The 17,515-nt window shown below is 44.7% G+C and overlaps 1 protein-coding gene across 1 annotated transcript in view; it reads right to left on the bottom strand.

The window, feature by feature from the left end:
• Positions 1 to 13,286, bottom strand: part of LPAR2 (lysophosphatidic acid receptor 2) — a 63,488-nt gene extending 50,202 nt beyond the window's left edge. Inside the window, exon 1 of the mRNA XM_044431604.1 lies at positions 13,197 to 13,286. The gene's annotated coding sequence lies outside the window, so the exon portion shown is untranslated. The remainder of the gene's footprint in view (positions 1 to 13,196) is intronic.
• Positions 13,287 to 17,515: the final 4,229 nt, after the last annotated feature.

Raw genomic sequence — 17,515 nt, 5'->3', positions numbered from 1 at the left:
CACGCGTCGGTATGGAGCGAGATGGAGGGTTGTCACTGATGAAATGGAACGGTGAGATTGTCTGGGTTCATCCACCAAGTCAGCGTCTGCTGAACTGAAGCGGGAGGAAGAAGTAGTTGTCTTGAAGAGTTGCAGAGGGGCTGGAACACTGCATTGAACCACAACTGGAGTGGCCGCATCCGTAGTCTGGTATTTGGAACAACTACAATTGTTGATGCCATATGGCCCAACAGTTTCTGGATAAGCAATGCCCGGACTCGCCCGCCTTTCTGGACCTGACGGGCTACGGAGCAGAGTCTGTCCATATGGGTCCGCGGTAAAAATGCTTGTGCTCGGACTGAATTGAGTTGTGCTCCTATGAACTCGATGACCTGTGAAAGAGTGAGACAGGATTTTTCAGTATTAATAAGGAGGCCCAAGTCCTCCAGGAGGGTGCATGTAATGTCAACATCTGTACTAAGTCGGTCCCGAGAGGAGGAGACGATAAGCCAACCGTTTAAATATGGATAAATCTGAATACCTCGTTGACAAAGGTGAGCACATATCAGAGCCATACACTTTGTAAATACCCTGGGGGCTGTGGCAAGTCCGAAGGGGAGGACATTATATTCAAAAATGTCCGAGCCAACTGTAAATTGGAGAAACCTCCTATAAAACAGGTGAATACCAATATGAAAATAGGCATCCTTAAGATCAATGGATGCGAACCAATCTTCTCTCTCTAGCAGGGGAAGGATATTTTGTAAGGTGGTCATATGGAATTTCTTAGTCATAATAAAGGCATTGACACGCCTCAAATCGAGTATGGGGCGGAAGCCACCATCTCTCTTCGGTACCGTGAAATATCTCGAGTAGAAACCGCAAGGTCCGTTGGAATGGGAGACTTGGTGGATTGCTCCCTTCTGAAGTAACTGGGATACTTCATCTCTAAGGATTTCCAATGGGGCGGTGTATAGCATCAAACCCAAAGGAGGGATGATGTCGAACTCGATTCTATATCCAGATTCAACTATGGAAAGGACCCTTTTGTCAGATATGATGGTTTCCCAAAGAGGGAGTTGGCTTTGCAGCCGGCCCCCATGGGGAGGGGGGAGGGGTGTAGGAGAGAGAGGATCGGTTTGTGGTGCCCATCAACGTTGCCTCTTATCAGCAGGTTGGTGGTGGCGGCCCTGTTGATATTGGGCAGCCAGTTGCGTACGGTTCCGCTGCTGTCGCTGAGGGAATTGTTGACGTGGCTGGTAACAGTGGTAAGGTTGGTACCTAGGGTATCGAGATTGATGCCACTTATGACGGGATTTCCATCTTCCTGGAGGTAGCCTGAGCATTATAAATATGCTCAAGCTTGTGGTCCGTCCGATCATGGAAAAGGCCCGATCCATCGAACGGCATCCCCTCGATCCGTCTCTTGGTCTCCTCTGGGAAGTTACACAATCATAGCCAGGCATGCCTTCAGAGAGTGACAGAGCCAACTAGAGCGCAGGAATTGCAATCGACATGATGACGGGCTGTAATGAGCTGTTGAATCGCGAGCTGCATAGCTTCTCTTATGAAGACTCGGGCTAGGTCACATTGCTCCGGGATGGAGAGGTGATCGAGTCCAGCCACTGCATCAGAAAATACTGATACCTCGCCATTGTCGCTTCATAGTTAGAGATTCTCAAGCCCAGTCCCATAGCCACATAAATTCACCACTCGATCAGGTTGATTTTTCTTCCTCCTTGTCCCTAGGGGCCAAGTGCTCCCTGTTGTCTCGCCCCTGGGATGATTCGACCACGATAGAGTTGGGCTTCAGGTGTTTCAAAAGGAAGGGAATATCTTGCTCTTTGACTTTGTACATGGACTCGTACCTTCTAGATGTTGACTAAGGTTGATTGGGAGAAGTCCATGTATCCTACATCACCTCCCGCAAGGTTGCAATCAACGGGATGGTAATAGTGGAAGACTGTTCCTTATGGACAATGTCATAAAAGTTGTCCTTATTAACGTTGGGCTGATGTTCAACCTCGGTCTCCAAGGCTCTCATTAAGCGACCCATAAGCTCACCGAAAGTGGTGTAGGCCTCTTCGGGCGACCCAGGTCCCTGGGTGGAAATGACTGCTGCAGGAGATGTAGAACAACTGTCTGAGTCCTCAGAGTCCGAGTCATACGGGTAAGGTGGACTCGAGGATGATTGTGCTGGAGAAGGAGGATGGCGAGAGGTCGTCGGCGCGGAAGTAGAAGGGGCTTCCGTCCTTGTCTGTCGGGACTGAGGGCCGTATTCCCTTGGCATGTAGTAGCTGTATGCGGGTGGTCCCCAATATTGAGGCTGTGAGGCTTCCGGCCCTTCATATGGCACTGGGACCCATGATCTGGCAGATTGTCCCGATGAACGGCGATGCTGGTCGGGTTTGACCACCGTGGTCCTCCTGGGAACTTCTGGAGAGGATGGCATTGGGGTTGGAGAGTGGGCCGGTTGATGGCACGGCAAAGACCTTGGGGGAGAGTCACGGATCTCCCCATCTGACATTGACCCATGAACGACCTGTTCGGGTGGATGTAACATAGTTGGGCCCGCCGGCTCGATCCTCTGTGGGGATCTGGGCGGCATGACCTGCATCAGTTCTCTTGGTGTTGGTGCCGAGGGTGTCGGGACCGATGGTGCCGTCTGGACTGACAAGGCGGTCAAATCCAAATCCCTTCGTGATTCTGGAATGACCCTATGTTTCCTGCTGGTCTTGCCCAACTTTTTTGGCCTTCTTCAAGACTGACAGATCCCTGTGGTCAGAATGCTTCCGTTTCTCCTTTTGTTTGAGTAAAGAGTGGGAGGAGCGAGAGGTCTCCTCGGAAGCAACTCCCCAGGATGGTCGGGGGGAGGTCACCATGAAAGGGCTGGCTGACATAGGCTGAGCGGCAAGCTCATTGGAGGCTAGTAAGGCCTGATCCCAAATTATCTTTCTCAGGCTATTCTCTCGGTTCTTCCTGGCCTGTTTGGTGAAGGCCTGGCAGTGCCCACACTTGTTGGTATGATGCCCCTCTCCTAAGCAGAGGAGGCAAAGCTCATGTGGGTCCGCTGGGGACATTTTAGCCCTGCATTTCGAACACTTTCAAAACGCCGTGCACTGAGCCATCGAGAAGATCAGAAGAAGAATAGTAAAGGTAGAAGGAAAAAAGAGCAATACTAACTATATATATATAGGAAAGTAAAGAGGAAAGAATTAACTGGGAAACAAGGGGAAATAACTTGAATTCAACTGGAGAAACAATTAGAGAAACAACCAGTAAGTGCGAGGAGACAAGGTAATGGCTCAAGGCGATCGGAGGTTGAAAGAAGACTGAGGAAAATGGTGGGCGCTCCGCCTTATATAGCACCAGGGTGGAGGGGTGCGGAGTTCCCGCCAAAAACCGTTGTAGCTTGGGTATTCTGGCTGGCAACAGGCACTGCGCAGGCGCAGTACCCATTACGTGTGATGCACAGAGATCACAAAGAAGAACAGCCGATACAGCTCTTTCCATGCTGACTATGAGGAAGCAGATCTCCAATTACCACTTGCAAGGTTGGAATGCTGTCTCTAACCTCAGCAGGTAAGACTCTGGGCAAACCTGGAGTCCACAAGATGCTGATCTTGGGACCACAGGACTGTCTAACTGCTTAGCTCTGCAGATCAAGTTGTGTTTAAAAGGCACAAGAGCATTTCAGGCTGTGTTTTTGTTTTAGCCAGTTAGGAACTCTGCACACAAGTATAAGGTGTGTGAGATGTTGTAATGGTTTGTTAATTTACTGGAAATCCAACACAGTATTCTAAAAGGTCAGCATACGCATACGTTATATACTCTATCTTCAAGAAAGGCAACAGTGGACAGTCTCATGTATCTACTAAAATCTAAGCTGCAAGCTTGATGTTTCCAGCTTGAATCATAAGCTCACCAGATAGCCTACAGCAAGTCAGAGTTTTGTCCAACCCATCTACAACATGGGGGATAATAATACCTGCTGCATTTGCAGGGCTGCTCTGAAGATTACAGAGCAATAATTTTTGAGAAGCAATTGAACTATTTGAAATACAATATTACTATGATCCAAATGCTAACTTTGCTTTCACAATGATTTGAGGACACACGAGTATAGCCAGCAAAACTCCAATATCTAGTACAGGACCAATTGCACTGTTCCTCCCATTTAGTACCATGTCACTGAAACATAAGATACTTTTTACTATTTCATTTACCAGTGAGCTCAAAAAGCATCCTGAAAATGTCTCAGACACGTCACTTGATGGCACTGGATTACATTCTGTCAAGGAGAGAATAGGAACTTTCTAGAGAGCTGTCTTAGAAACATGCTGACTCAAGACACCAAGCTTTCCTGCTTATATCAAAGGTCTTATCATAAAGCAGCAACTATGCCTTTTGTGGAGGTATTTCAACCTTTTAAAAGGAGGGGGGAATGTTCTAAAGCTGAGAAACCACTAAATGATTACTTGTGGGGGTGAGGAGTAGGATCAGCAGAAGAGAGGGAAGTTATTTGGGAATCTCAGGGTGCTACAACCCTAGAAATCCTTCAGTGTGCAAGATTTGGCCTGTGGCCAGAGTTTCAACATGCCTGTTCTACAGACTACAGGTAATTCACTGTGGAAATATTAACTGTGAGAGAAACTGCATTTATCTAACATGGCAACATCTGTGGTGTAAGCACCGAGAAGATCTAATTTCCACAAAGCACAAGTGCTACAAGCAATAACATTTTCTGAATCTCAGCTCTTCACCTATTTACTAACAACAGCACAAGAGCAAAAGGGCACTGCAAGACCTCAGGAAACGTATACACATTGCTCTTAATGACAGACAAACAGCTATTCTTCCTCAGAAACCCCTACTATGTTCTGTCTCTCACCTACTGCCTCATGTATCAAAGAAAAAAAAACAGTGTACATTTTTCAGTTCACAGTGATTCATGTCACATTGAAGCAAGTTGCCATCTCCAAGGGTATTTTCAGGCCACCTATATGTCCATTTTCTCCTTTATTTTTTAAGTTGTATACAGGAGTTGAGATTTTATAAAGCATACCTTTAAGGCTTTAACTGGTTAATTAGTGGCTTAATCAGGCAAAGCTTTAGTTGATTAACCATAGAGAATCTAATTTGTGGGGCTTTGGGTTAAGCCTACAATCATTTTCTTGAGGCCATTATTCATTTGGGGGAAAGGGGAACAAAAAATACTGAAGGCAATCTTTCTTTCAAATATGGAGTGCATGCTTTTGTTTAGCGAAAGATATGTTATCTTGCACTCTTAGCATTTCAAAAACACATACAGTGAGATTTGGTAATATGCAAAGGTAGTTAAATTCACAGATCAATTTAGGTAAAAGATAGATGACTAATCCACTAACATTTTTAATTGGTTGTTAGCCTGACTTCCCTTCCATATTAATTATACCATTTAAGGAAGGAGCTAAAGAAACAACCCAACTGATACCAAATTGATCTGATGAAAGGGCAACCTCAACTCCTTCCACAGATCGCTCACCTGAAGGGGGAATGCATGCAGAAAAAAGGTGCAGGACCCCAGAGAATAACAACTCCCTCTGGCACTTTTTGCTGTTGTTAATTAAGTGCTGCCAAGTAGTCTCTGGTTTACGGTGGCCCTGTGAAAATGCCCTGGTGGCACCCTTCAAAATGCCCTGTTCTTGATAGCCCTGCTTAGCTCTTTAGGCTGTGGCTTCCTTTATTGAACTGAGTCATTTTATATTAGGTCATCTTCTGCCTTTGACTTTCCCTGGCATGATTGTCTTCTCCAGTGAGTCCTGCCTTTTCATGATGTGCTCCAAGTATGACAGCTTCAGTTTTGTCCCCTTTCTTCCAGGGAATGCAGTTCAGGCTTGATTTGATCTAGGACCCACTTGTCTTTCTTTCAGTCCCTCTGGCACTGCTGTCTGTAAATGAGAAGTCTATGCACATACGCATCCCAGCACCCATTCTAGGCTGAGGTTTGAATGGCAGGGCCAGAAGAATAGCCCCTTCCAGGTGGTTCACAACACTGTGGCCAGACAGTTGACCACAGCAGAAAACATGTGAATCTGCTTTACACCAGCTTCGGTGGCCACCATTTTATTTTACAATGCCATTCAAAGTGCTAGGTATGGCCTAGGACCAAGCCACAGACCACCTTCACCTATATCACACTGCCTGGGCTTTAAGAACCTCAGGGGGTGGGGTTTTCTCATGCTCGCCACCATTAGAAGTGGATTTGGTGGGGATGTGGCTGCCCCCACATTCTGAAACTCCCTGTCAAGAGAGGCTAGGTTGGCATCTTCTCTGTTGTCCTTCCACCAAGAGGCAAAAATGAATTCATCCAGGCAGGCTTTTGGAATATAAGCTAGTTTGCTACCAAAGTGGAGGTTTAATTGGCTGGTGCGATTTATTTCTTTGATTGTTGTGCTTTAATTGTATTTTAATTGATTCATTGTCATGTTATCTTTCAGTTCAGTTTCAACCTGACTTATTGTTAGCTTTCTTGAGTGCTGTTCTTTGGCTGAAAGGTAGGGATATTGAATAAATATTCTCTGTGTGTTGTACAAAAAGAGCTACAGACACTCTTTTAGATACTAAACTGGAAGAGTGGAAGTAGCACTCTAATATTAATAGCATGCCCCCTGTGGTGATAAAGTTGCCCCATGTGGAGGGGAAATGGAGCAGGTGAATTAGAGAGCAAAGAGGATTTAGCTCTTAGGCTAGTTTAAGCACACAGTTGATTGCACATATAGATGGCCATTTCCCTGTACACCTGTGGAATATGGTACTTTTCACCACCTGACAGGATGAATCAGGCTGGGGACAGGTTTGTGTTTTCTTAATGTTGTTTGCAGAGGGTTGAAAGTTTTTTTTAGTGTTTTTGTGATTTTTGCCATGTTTACACATGCCATTTTCACCCCTGCTAAACAGGTTTTGCATGTGGGGGGGCATGTTTCTCAAGTTCTATTGTTTCTCAAGCCCAGCAAAATGGGTTTAGCCACAGGTGATGGCAGCTGAAGTGTATGCGTACATTGCAGGTTCTGGTTCCCTTTGTCTTTATCAAAAAACTCTGGTGTTCCTGTTCTGTATCCAAAGGCTTGAAAATTAGTCTTGCCTGCTCAAGTGACAGGACTTATGAGGCAACTAAGTCTAAAACTCAGCTGAGAAGAGACAGAAACAATTGCAGGGATGGTTTGAAATGCAGAAAAGCACAGACTGCAGCAATGTGAGTGGGGGCTGGGTGTTGACAGGTAAATCCTGCCCTTGTTTTTTTAAGTGTGGTATGGCCTTGTTTTCAATTAGGCAACCACTGACCTCAGGGCTTAGCACAAAGGGGGGAGGTGGTCACAAACAAGCCTAAAACCAACAATAAAACCTCCCATTTGGTATGATATGAGCAACAAAGCAGCTCCTTTCAGTACTCAAAAGTTAGGGCATTCTGTTCTGGGTTGGCCTAATTGAAGAGGGGTTAAAAATGGGGATCTGCAGTGAATCCTAACAGGGAGAGGTAGAAAAAGTAATGAACTAGGCTAAGATCTTATTTTATTATTCATTATTTTATTATTCATTATTACTATTACTATCATCTTGCAAGGAACCTACAGGATTCTCCTCTTCTTCATTCCATTCTCACAACAGGTAAGGTTAGGTTGTAAGGTAGGTTAGGCTGAGAGTAAATGACAGGCCCAAAGTCACCCAGTGAGCTTCATTATCCAAGGGGAGACTAGAAACTTGGTTTTCCTGAGTCCCAGTCCAACTCTACAATACACTCACTCTTTAAAGCTCAATTGGAAAGGCATTTACTTGTATTTTTCTTTTTAAATGTGTTCCAGAAAGAAATCTGATAATCTTCCATACTTGCTATTCATCTTCCTCTGTATTCATAAACATGGTTCATATGACCAGGCTTAAAAATCTGACTAGCACTGTGTGTGAACTGAATAAGCACCACATTAACTTGCCCAGATTTTTCCAGCAAGCACTAAGTGCTCAGCAGAAGCTTTGGGGACCATCAGAGAAGTAGCTGATATGGAGAGTGTTACCTGAATGCAGACAGTTACCACTATTGTTATTGTTTTTAGACCTCAGAGCAGCTGCCACCCAAAACATCCATATTCTGTTTGGATGTCACCTTCATGTGGCACCTTGAAGACTAATGTGTTTACTGTAGTATAACCTTTTGTGGACATGGTCTGCTTCATCAGATACATGAATGGTGAGCCTCAAACTGGCAGATTTATACACACATGTGGGAAGGGAGGAAATACAAACTGCATTTAGAAAAAACTGAAATCCAGAAAGTACAGACAAGTGATAAGGTTAGCATGACATGACAATTTACAGTGGCAAACCTTTGGCAATGTCATGCGAACCTGCTGTGGTTTCACGAGGATGGCTTTAGTTTGGATTATAAGCCACCCTAACAAACCATGGTCTGAAGCAGGGTTTGTTTAAACCATGATGGGTTGTCATGTTGCACAGCCTTGGAAAATACAACCCATTGAGCATCAACCCAAACTGCTAGTGAGCCACTTGGCAAGAGGGGCAAAATCAGCCACCCCCAAAGTACCAGAGTGGCACTTGGTACTGGTAGAAGTTTCCCCTTCCCCAGTGTGAGCTGTTTTGAACTAGTTGAAGACAGGGGAAGGAGACTGCAAAAGCCAGCTGTCAAGCTATATTGGGGACTCCTTCTATTATCTATCCTGCCAAAATGCCCAGCATTTTAAAAATAATTTTGTGCATAGAAATGTGTGCAAAAATATTTAAAATGCTTAGAGGCAGTTGAGCAAAAGCATAACTACTTTCCCTCTTTAGTCAATACCAGGAAGCAAATTTTGGCCATTGTTCAAACCCTCCAAGGGCTCACAAAAGGCTAAACGTACATCCCTTCCTTTGGAAAGGAGACTAAGTTTGACAGGTGACTATCAATCTTGGGGCCCCCTTAAAAAGGAACTTTGAGTGAAGCAAGGGATTTGGACTGGGGCATGCACAAAGATATGCTGCAGTCCAAAACCACCCAATTTCAGTTGCCCGTCAAGGCTTGAAATCCAATTACTTGCACTTAAGCAAATAAGCACTTCTGTGCAAATAATTGTAAAAATAATGTTCTGGCACGTATTTCTGTGTGCAAAAAAAAGTTTTTTTTAAATGATAGACAGTCACAGGATCCTATCTCCAAAGTATCACTGAGGCACCTTAGAGAAATAGCTTCTAGGGAGATCATGAAGGTTGGTTACACAGCTGGCTTCTGCAATCTCCACCCAAAAAGGGCTTCAAAGGGGGAAAAAAGGCAAGCCCAAATGTCTTGTGGCAGGGAGCAGGACAAGGCTCCTTGCTCTTGAGGTGTCCTGTGGGATGGATAACTGTGGGAAAGCCGAAGGGGGAAAGGGGATCAGCAACATATGTGCCTGATCACCTGTCAGGCACACACTGCAGGTTGTACACTATGGGTTCTTGTGTCACCAGAATACAGCCCATAATAAGCATTGTAACAATTGCCATTCACAAAAATGTTGTGGGAGGGTAACACAAACACAGTTCTACAGTCCATTTTTATTGTTTCAGTTTTGGTACATTTATAATTTTAATCTAGCTGAACATTTCCATGAATGTTTTAACAGTGTGAGTTTTTAATGTAAGCTGCCTTGAGTCTCAGTACTGGGAATAGGTGGAATATTAATAAACGTAATGATAATCATTACTAACGTATGTAGTGCAATTGAAAAGAATACAATTTGCTTTTATTTAAGCCACATGAAATTGAGTTGCTGAATTGTACTTCTGTGTTTTAAAAGAGGACTCAGGCTTCTGGTTATTAAATTTTTCACTGGAAATGTACTTTCCAGTGCATTTATGCACAGCTCTCATCACTATGTAATACTGACCAATTAGCTCCCCCCAAAATCCCTCCAAATTTCTCCTCTGCAAATGCTGATATACATAGAAACATAGAAACAGAGTGAGTCAGAAGGGGTCTCCCGGGCCATCTAGTCTGACCTCCGGCGCCAGCCGGCTCCGCTCATGACATGCCCACCATGTGGACGTCCAGCCTATCCTTGAACACCCGCACTGATGGGGCCTCAACGGTCATATATATGAATATATACAATATTCATGGAATGATTGCATTGATTTTATCTATAATTATTTAATTTCAGTATAGGAGAGTTCATGTTTGATAGCACTGGATAGTTGACCTGACGTGGTATTTGTATTTGAGAACAGGCTTGGAACAGTATTTATTATTTCCCTATATCTGATTACCGGAATGCTGCGGCATTTGACAGTTTTTGATTTTGGTAGGTGTCAGATATGAAATCTCGTAAGATGGCAACTTTCAAAGCAATAAGCAATCATGTCTAAAGATTCAAATTTCAAATTTTGAAAAATCACATTGAAAATGATTTAATTAAAAATTTAAAGTCTGCAGCATTTGTAAATACTAGTTCCTGCTCCAGTGCCCCAGGTATAAGGAACATGCAATCACTAGTTGATTTTCCAACAAAATTGATATGGAAACACCCCCTCATCCTCAAAGAAAACAAAGAAATGACAGTGCTGGCATTGTCCTACAAAGCAAGGTATGAAATGTAAAAAGGATTTAGACTCACATAGGATGTGTGCATATCTCTGTCTCTTTGTCCCCAAGTACAAGCCTCCTTAGGGTGCAATCCTATGCATGGTTAGACCACAAAAAGCCCTACAACTCCCAGCATTCGATAGACATCTTGGAACAGTAGGGCTTTTTTGATTTGCATAGCATGGCACAGCTTGTCCTGGATTATTTAACCCAGGATGAGCTGTGATACCTGTGGGCACAATTTTGCATATCAAACTCATACTGAGTCGTTCATTCTTGTGAATCTGCTGAGCTTGGGTTCACAATTGCATAACAAATTCTTCTATGCAAGATTTAAACAAACAAAATCAGATTCCAAACAATTTGAATTTCAATGTGAATATCTTCTGTATCTGTGGATATTTGGCTCCAAAACAGAGGTGATCCACACATAAGCCATGATCTTTAACCATCTCATAAACCATGCTTGCTCCATTTGCAAGACACTGCAATCTCCAAGTTGGGGTTGGTTATGCAAAATTGTTGCAGCATATCCCCACAATGGGCATGAACCAGCCCTCCCCTCTAGGGGTGTAGAATGGACAAGCAGCTTCCAACCTAGGGTGGAGTGGAGAGGGAAATGGCATACAGACTGGAGAGTCTGATGGATGTAGTCTGTGGACTGCTTGCCGATTCTCTCTTCCTTATTAATGGGGTCTGTCCATCTCACATTATTGGACAATCCTGCATTTTAATAGCCTTGAATCAAACTGAAGCTGGGGAGGATCGGTTCCCCTTGGGCCTCTTGTGTGAACAACCCTGGTCAAACCAGCAAGGACCATGTGAGGCCAAATCTTCCTTTCACTGAAGTCAGGGGTGCCCTGCAATCTCAAGGAAACCCTCCTGCTCCATTTTAGTGGTATTTGGGGCTGGGGCAAGGCATTTGTCATCCTTTCCCAACCTGGGACCTCTCAGATATGCATGACCACTGCTAGCTGGGGATGATGGGAGTTGTGATCCAACACACCTGTGATCCCATCAGGTTGGGTAAACATGCCTCATCAATACCAAAAGAGAGCAGAATGCCTCCCTAGGCCAGTGACATAATCTTTAGTAGTTTTTCCAGTGCCCAGCTAACTCAAGATACTCTGGTGCTTAAGGTGAAGTATTCAAAGGACATCCCCTCTCACTAATTAGGAGGCCCCACGACCCATTGGGAAGGCCCAGTGTGCTGAAATTAGTGGGAGTAGCACTACCTTCCCTTGCATGGCTTGTGTTCACCTTGACTTGCACAGAAGCTTTCTGTTGGTTTGGGCCCGGAGTCAGGTCTATCCATGCTCCCACTTCTCTGCTTTCACAGGAGACAAAACCCATCAACCTCAATATGCCCTGCGGTTGCATACATATGTTTCAGGGTGGCAGTCAAATGTCCATCCTAGAGGCAGAATGCCACGAATTATTCACCTATCCTGACTTAGCAAGGTTGCTCAAGTTCCCTGCACTGTTAATCAGTCCAAGGACTTCCTCATATTGGTCCTGTCAGCTGTGTGAAAGTGCATGGGGAAGGTGCAGGGACTGCTCAAGTACTGCAGGAGAATAAGGAGTCTGGCCGAAAGTGTCAAGGTTTGATTCCTAACTCCATTTTACATTAAAGGCACTCCTATTCCCTAAAAGTCCTTTCCACGGCAGCCTTTCAAAATACTTATTTTTAAAAAGCCACAAACTTTACACAGCCAGCACCTATCAATCCACTTACAGCCCCATTAATATCCCTCAGTCCCTACCCAGCCACCTCCCTGTATCATCCACATTTCTGTGACACCCAACACAATCCACTTATGGAAAGTAAGAATCAGATCAATCCATGTACCTCTATGAAGACAATAAAAAAACTGAGAACCAGAATGACTGATACTCAACTTCAGGTTAAGTTGGCTGGGGGATTGCTGAATGCTGTTAGGAACCCAGGAGGGCTCAAGAATTTAGTTCAGATTCTGCCAGCCTTTTTCTGTATCAACCTGAGGACATACTGCCTGTATTACTTGACTGTTGGAAATTCTGCTACCAAACCTGTTCCAACCATGAGGACTAGAAACTTTTATTTTATTTTACAAGGAAATACTGAGATTCTTAGCATTCCAGCCAACTGAGACATTATTACATGCCTGATCAGATCAGAATTCCTCCCTTGCTTACGAGCTGAGCAAACTGCGGCTTTTCTTTAAACACTTATCTTCCACCTTTAAACAAGTTAAGACTTATTCTCCAAACAGAACATTTGTAATTAATTTGAACTTCCTTGCCCTTCCTCCTCCTCCTCTTCTCTCCTACCACACTTGCCCGGCCCTTCCCCCAAGAGAAAGATGCAGGTCCAGGTAGAGGAGGCTGTTCACATGGACCCACTGACAGCATCCCTCCCTAGTCACCCGAATTCAGTGCAAACAACGAGAGCCAGAGAAATGGGAGGGAGAAGTCTTGTCCTAACAGCCTTCTCTCTGCTGATCTTACTGCAGGGAGAGGTTCAAACCAGCTCAAGTTTTTCAACCCTACTTCATTGTTTCCGACCAGTCTACAAGCCGGCGCCGCCAATGCAAACTTTCCGGCTTGCAACCCTCCCTCCCTCGCTCCGCTTCGAAACAGAAGCCCTTACCTGAGCACACGAGCGCACCTCCAACACTCTGGGATGTATTTATTTTTAACGGTGGTCTCTCCACCCCTGGGACCCAGGGTGGTTTCTTGAGTCTGAGCTCCTATTCATTGCAGGAGAACTTAGGCCTTTTCTTTCTTCTCCTTGCTCTGCTTTTCAGGACGACACTGGAAGCCTACCCCCCCCCCCCAAAAAAAAAAAAAACATGCACACAACAACGACACCGAGACCAGGAAAAAAAGCACCACGCTCAGCCAGGCTCAAACTCTTGCCACAGTGCAAACCCTTGGAAATGCTGACTCCGGCAAGGCAAGGCTACGAGCTCGCTCGTTCTCTTTCTGTCTCAGCCCATCCCTCTTTGAGGCCTCCCTAGGCCCGCCTTCCTTTGCCTAGCAGGAGACCTGAGCCACCCAGGAATTGTAACCTGAGTCTTTTTAAAAGCCTTTATCTGGTTTTGTTGTAGCCGAGAGCCTGTTGTCTCAAGTACCTCCAGATCCGCAAGGCTTTCCAAAGGAGAAAGTCTGTGTGTGTCTCTCTCCGCGTGTACCCTTCTGAGTCCCCTACTGGAAGGAAATGGGGCTTAATGGGTGAAGGCCTGGGGAGCCTGCAAATCAGGCAGGCTCCAGGGTCCTGTGCTCAGAGCAGGGAGAGAAACGGGTCAGTGAGCGAGGTCAGAGTGGGCTGAGATGGGAAAAGGGAGCAGTAGGACTCTTAGGTGGTGTTGAAAGAGGAGTGAGATTGGGTGGGCTGAAGAAAGAGGGGTGGGGGTTTTTTGGGGGGGAGGGCTGCAGATAGGGTTTGACTCCTATTTCCAGGATGAAATGGAACAGGGCCCAAATGGCGCTTCTGAGCGTCGGGTGACTGCTTATATTCAGCCTGAGCCACATCCCTGCCCATTTGGCCAGTATGAAGAGCACACTGAATTAGTAAATCCTGCTGGGCCTGTGCTCTTCCCAGAGGCAGCTTCCTCAGTGGTGCATTTTAAGGGCTAACAAGAAAGGCTGGCATGCAGAGTTCTGACCGGGGGGGGGGGGGCACAATTTTGCAGGGAAGTTTTCCTGCCCCATGAAAACAAGCGGGAGCTGCAGAGGAGCACAATTGCTTTTGCCCAGTTCTCATGCATTTTGTCAGAGGTTTGTGTGGGAATGCTTTCCCACCTCATTGTGCCACATGTAAACTGCTGAGCCTGTGTCTGAGGGCGGATGCAATATTTGGTCAGTCAGGTACCAAAGTGACCTGACCCAAACCTGTCACCTGTACCATAGGGCCAACCTAGCTTATTGCTTGTTTTCAAAACTTTTCACATATGGAATGGGACATGAAGACTAGGGCAACAGAACCCCCCTTGCCCACTTTGTTTCGTACTCTCTCACTTTAAGCACATAGTGTTGTGTTGTGCCGTGTTTTGCCAGCCCAGCTCATTTCCCATGCCTGTGGTGGAAAGCAGGGAGGGAAAGGTGTGTGGGCAGAGGATATATCTTCCCTCACCTGCACTCCTTATCTTATTTGGAGTATAGGGAGGCATACACATGTATAGATAAAAATCAATTATAAAAAATCAGGCATACATGTGTTCACACAATAGATAAGCAAAGCAGATATATGAACAACAAAGATGATCACCTTGTCATGTCTAGTTTGGCTCATTGGCTCGCATTATACTTACCTTTCTAGGTTCCCAGCTGCCATGTAATTCAAGAAAACAAGTGGGAATTGATATAGTTTAGATGTATTTTTGGTTTGCCATGCTTTTAAATTATCCAAAGAGCCTAGACTATTGGGTAGTACAAAAATGAAATTAATAATAAATAATACTTTTAAAGAAAATACATGCCTTTTAATATACTTTATTCTGTTTCCTCTTCCAATTGCATACAGGAACTTGAGAGAATGCATATGCATTAACTGAATCTGGAGTTTATGAATTCATTATTTCTTTGTTTTTTATTGCTCAACTTGTTCAACACTAAGTGTTTTACAATAGGTTGCATTTAGTGTTAGTTTTACTCAGAGTGGACCCAAATGAAATTAATGGGATTTCTAATCAGCTTAGGATCAATTTACCTTAAAATTAGCCATGACTATGTAATTCTACGTGGAATGAAGAAATGTACAATGAATAGTTCAATGGATTTCCTCTAAATAGGCGTAAGTTCCGATAAACCATGTGTATTCTGTATGTTGACTTCTTAATGCTATACAAGGTTTCTCCGTGGTGTAAAACTCAGTATATATGTTATGAGTTTGAAAAGGCTTAGTAAAGATCTAAAGCATGGGTCCTCAAACTACAGCCCACGGGCCACATCCAGCCCGCCCCAGAGGTTTTGGACTCACCGTGCATGCGCGCGCACAGCAAGGCAGCAGCTTGCTCGCATGGAGATCATTTTGGACTCACTCGGAGAAAACGATCTTCGCGTGAGCAAACCACTGCCTTGCCGTGCGTGACTGCCCACCCCTTCACCAGCCCAGATCCCCCGCTGGCACCCCCTTGGCGGCCCACACCCACCACCAGTACCTTTCAACTGGCCCCCTGTTGAAAAAGTTTGAAGACCCCTGATCTAAAGTTTCAAACAAAACAATCATCCACACTCAAGGGTTGAAGATGGGCTGCTGCCAAGCTGAACCAAGCTGCGCTAACAATCCTTGAGTGTGGGGCACTGTGTTGTCTGAACCCAGTCATAGTTATAATTTGGGGTTCAGCACTGACACTGAAGCAGAGTGCCTTTGGGGATGTGCAGAGTGCTTCTTCGGCTCTGAGTATTTCACCAGAGCGAGTAGGCCAGTGTATGGCTTCTGGACAAGCTGTACCTTAAGATCTCTGTTTTAAGGAAGTATATCCCGGAGACAGAAGCAAGAAAGGGAAGAAGTCCTGAAAATGGAGCAATTTGTGCCAGAGAGCTACCAAACTAGAAAGTGGAGGGAGGTGGTGTAACCAAGAGCAAAGACTGGTAACCTGCACAAGGGTTACTCTCTGGAGCCTTCTGTAGTCAGGGTGAACTGATATATATCTTGCCAAAGCTCTGCAAAGCTTTTGATTTGCAACCCAGTGAACTCTTACTTGAGAGTAAGCCCCATTGCCCTCAATAGAACTTATTTCTGAGTATAATTTTATTTGTTGATACATCCATAAAGTCATCTCCAACTTGTGGTAATCCTGTGAATGAATATCCTCTGGAATGTCCTGTCTTTGAAAGCCCTGCTCAGCTCAAAAGTGCATAGAAACAAACTGTAAGGCATACGTGCTTTCTTAGAAGCTGCTTGCATGCATAAGGCATTTGTGTTCAGTGTCTTGTATGCTGTACATCCTGTGACTGTTTATGTGATGCTATTTATTTATCTTTTCAATAGCATTTATGTAACAGTGAGAGTGTGTTTGTGTGTCCCAGCTGATTCAGTAGAATGTGGAAACCAGCCCTGTGTGTCTGTCACAGTGTTCAGTAGAGCTTGTGTTCAGGTTTGTGCCCATAAGAGAGACTTACTTCTGGCTAAGCAGGCATAGTTATGGGGATGCAACTCTCAAGAACATGCATTTAGAACTCCCAAGAAAATGAATTACCTCTGGATTAGAGGGATTTCCAAGCTGCTGGTGGATTGCCAGTCCCGGGAACAATACAACCTATCACTTAAGAGTGGGCCTGTTTGCATTGCCTTCATATTGCTGCTTTTAAATTGATGGTCACTGATTTTGCATTCTGGCTCCACTCATCTCACTGCAGTGTTCTCATCTCTGTATAGGGATAACAAGCTGCCTTGCTCATCGTCCCCTTTTATATTTTTCTACCAAAGCATTGCTCTGTTGCTCTTCAGATTCTGCTGGAAACTTCAGCAGCAGTTTTTCTTCCTTTCCTTAAAAGTCCCATAGACCACTACTTATCTGTCTCCTCAGTCTTTTACAAGCTGGTGATTGCAGTCATTCCTGAACAACATTTTCTCCATGGCAGGCAGGAAACAGAATGGGGCTTTTCTGAAGGAAGCTTTGAAAATTCTAAGACTCTCCCACCTTCTCCCCTTTTTAGCTAGCTGTAACAGAGAACAATTTAAAACCCACTTGCTATAATCACTGCCACATGCACAAGGCAACTCCATACATCTCCCCTCTCTAGGCTGTGAGTCACTCAGCTCCAGTTTAGGGTTGACACAAAAGAAGGGCTTTCCAAAAATAATAGTAATAGCCAAGTCTTCCCCTTCAAAAGGATGGTGAATAGAGATCTGGATGATCTACCAGGCCAATGAAGAGTTTAAAATCAGCTGCCAGCACAAAAAATATTTCAAATTCCTAAGTGCCAACACCAGCATTTTAGGAGCCATTTTCAAACTCTTAG

Source organism: Varanus komodoensis, unplaced genomic scaffold (assembly GCF_004798865.1).
Source record: "Varanus komodoensis strain SLA01 unplaced genomic scaffold, ASM479886v1 scaffold22, whole genome shotgun sequence".
NCBI classification, from domain to species: Eukaryota; Metazoa; Chordata; class Lepidosauria; order Squamata; family Varanidae; genus Varanus; species Varanus komodoensis.
The sequence above is the reverse complement of the archived record's forward strand: the minus strand, read 5'-3'. Positions and strand labels throughout refer to the sequence as shown.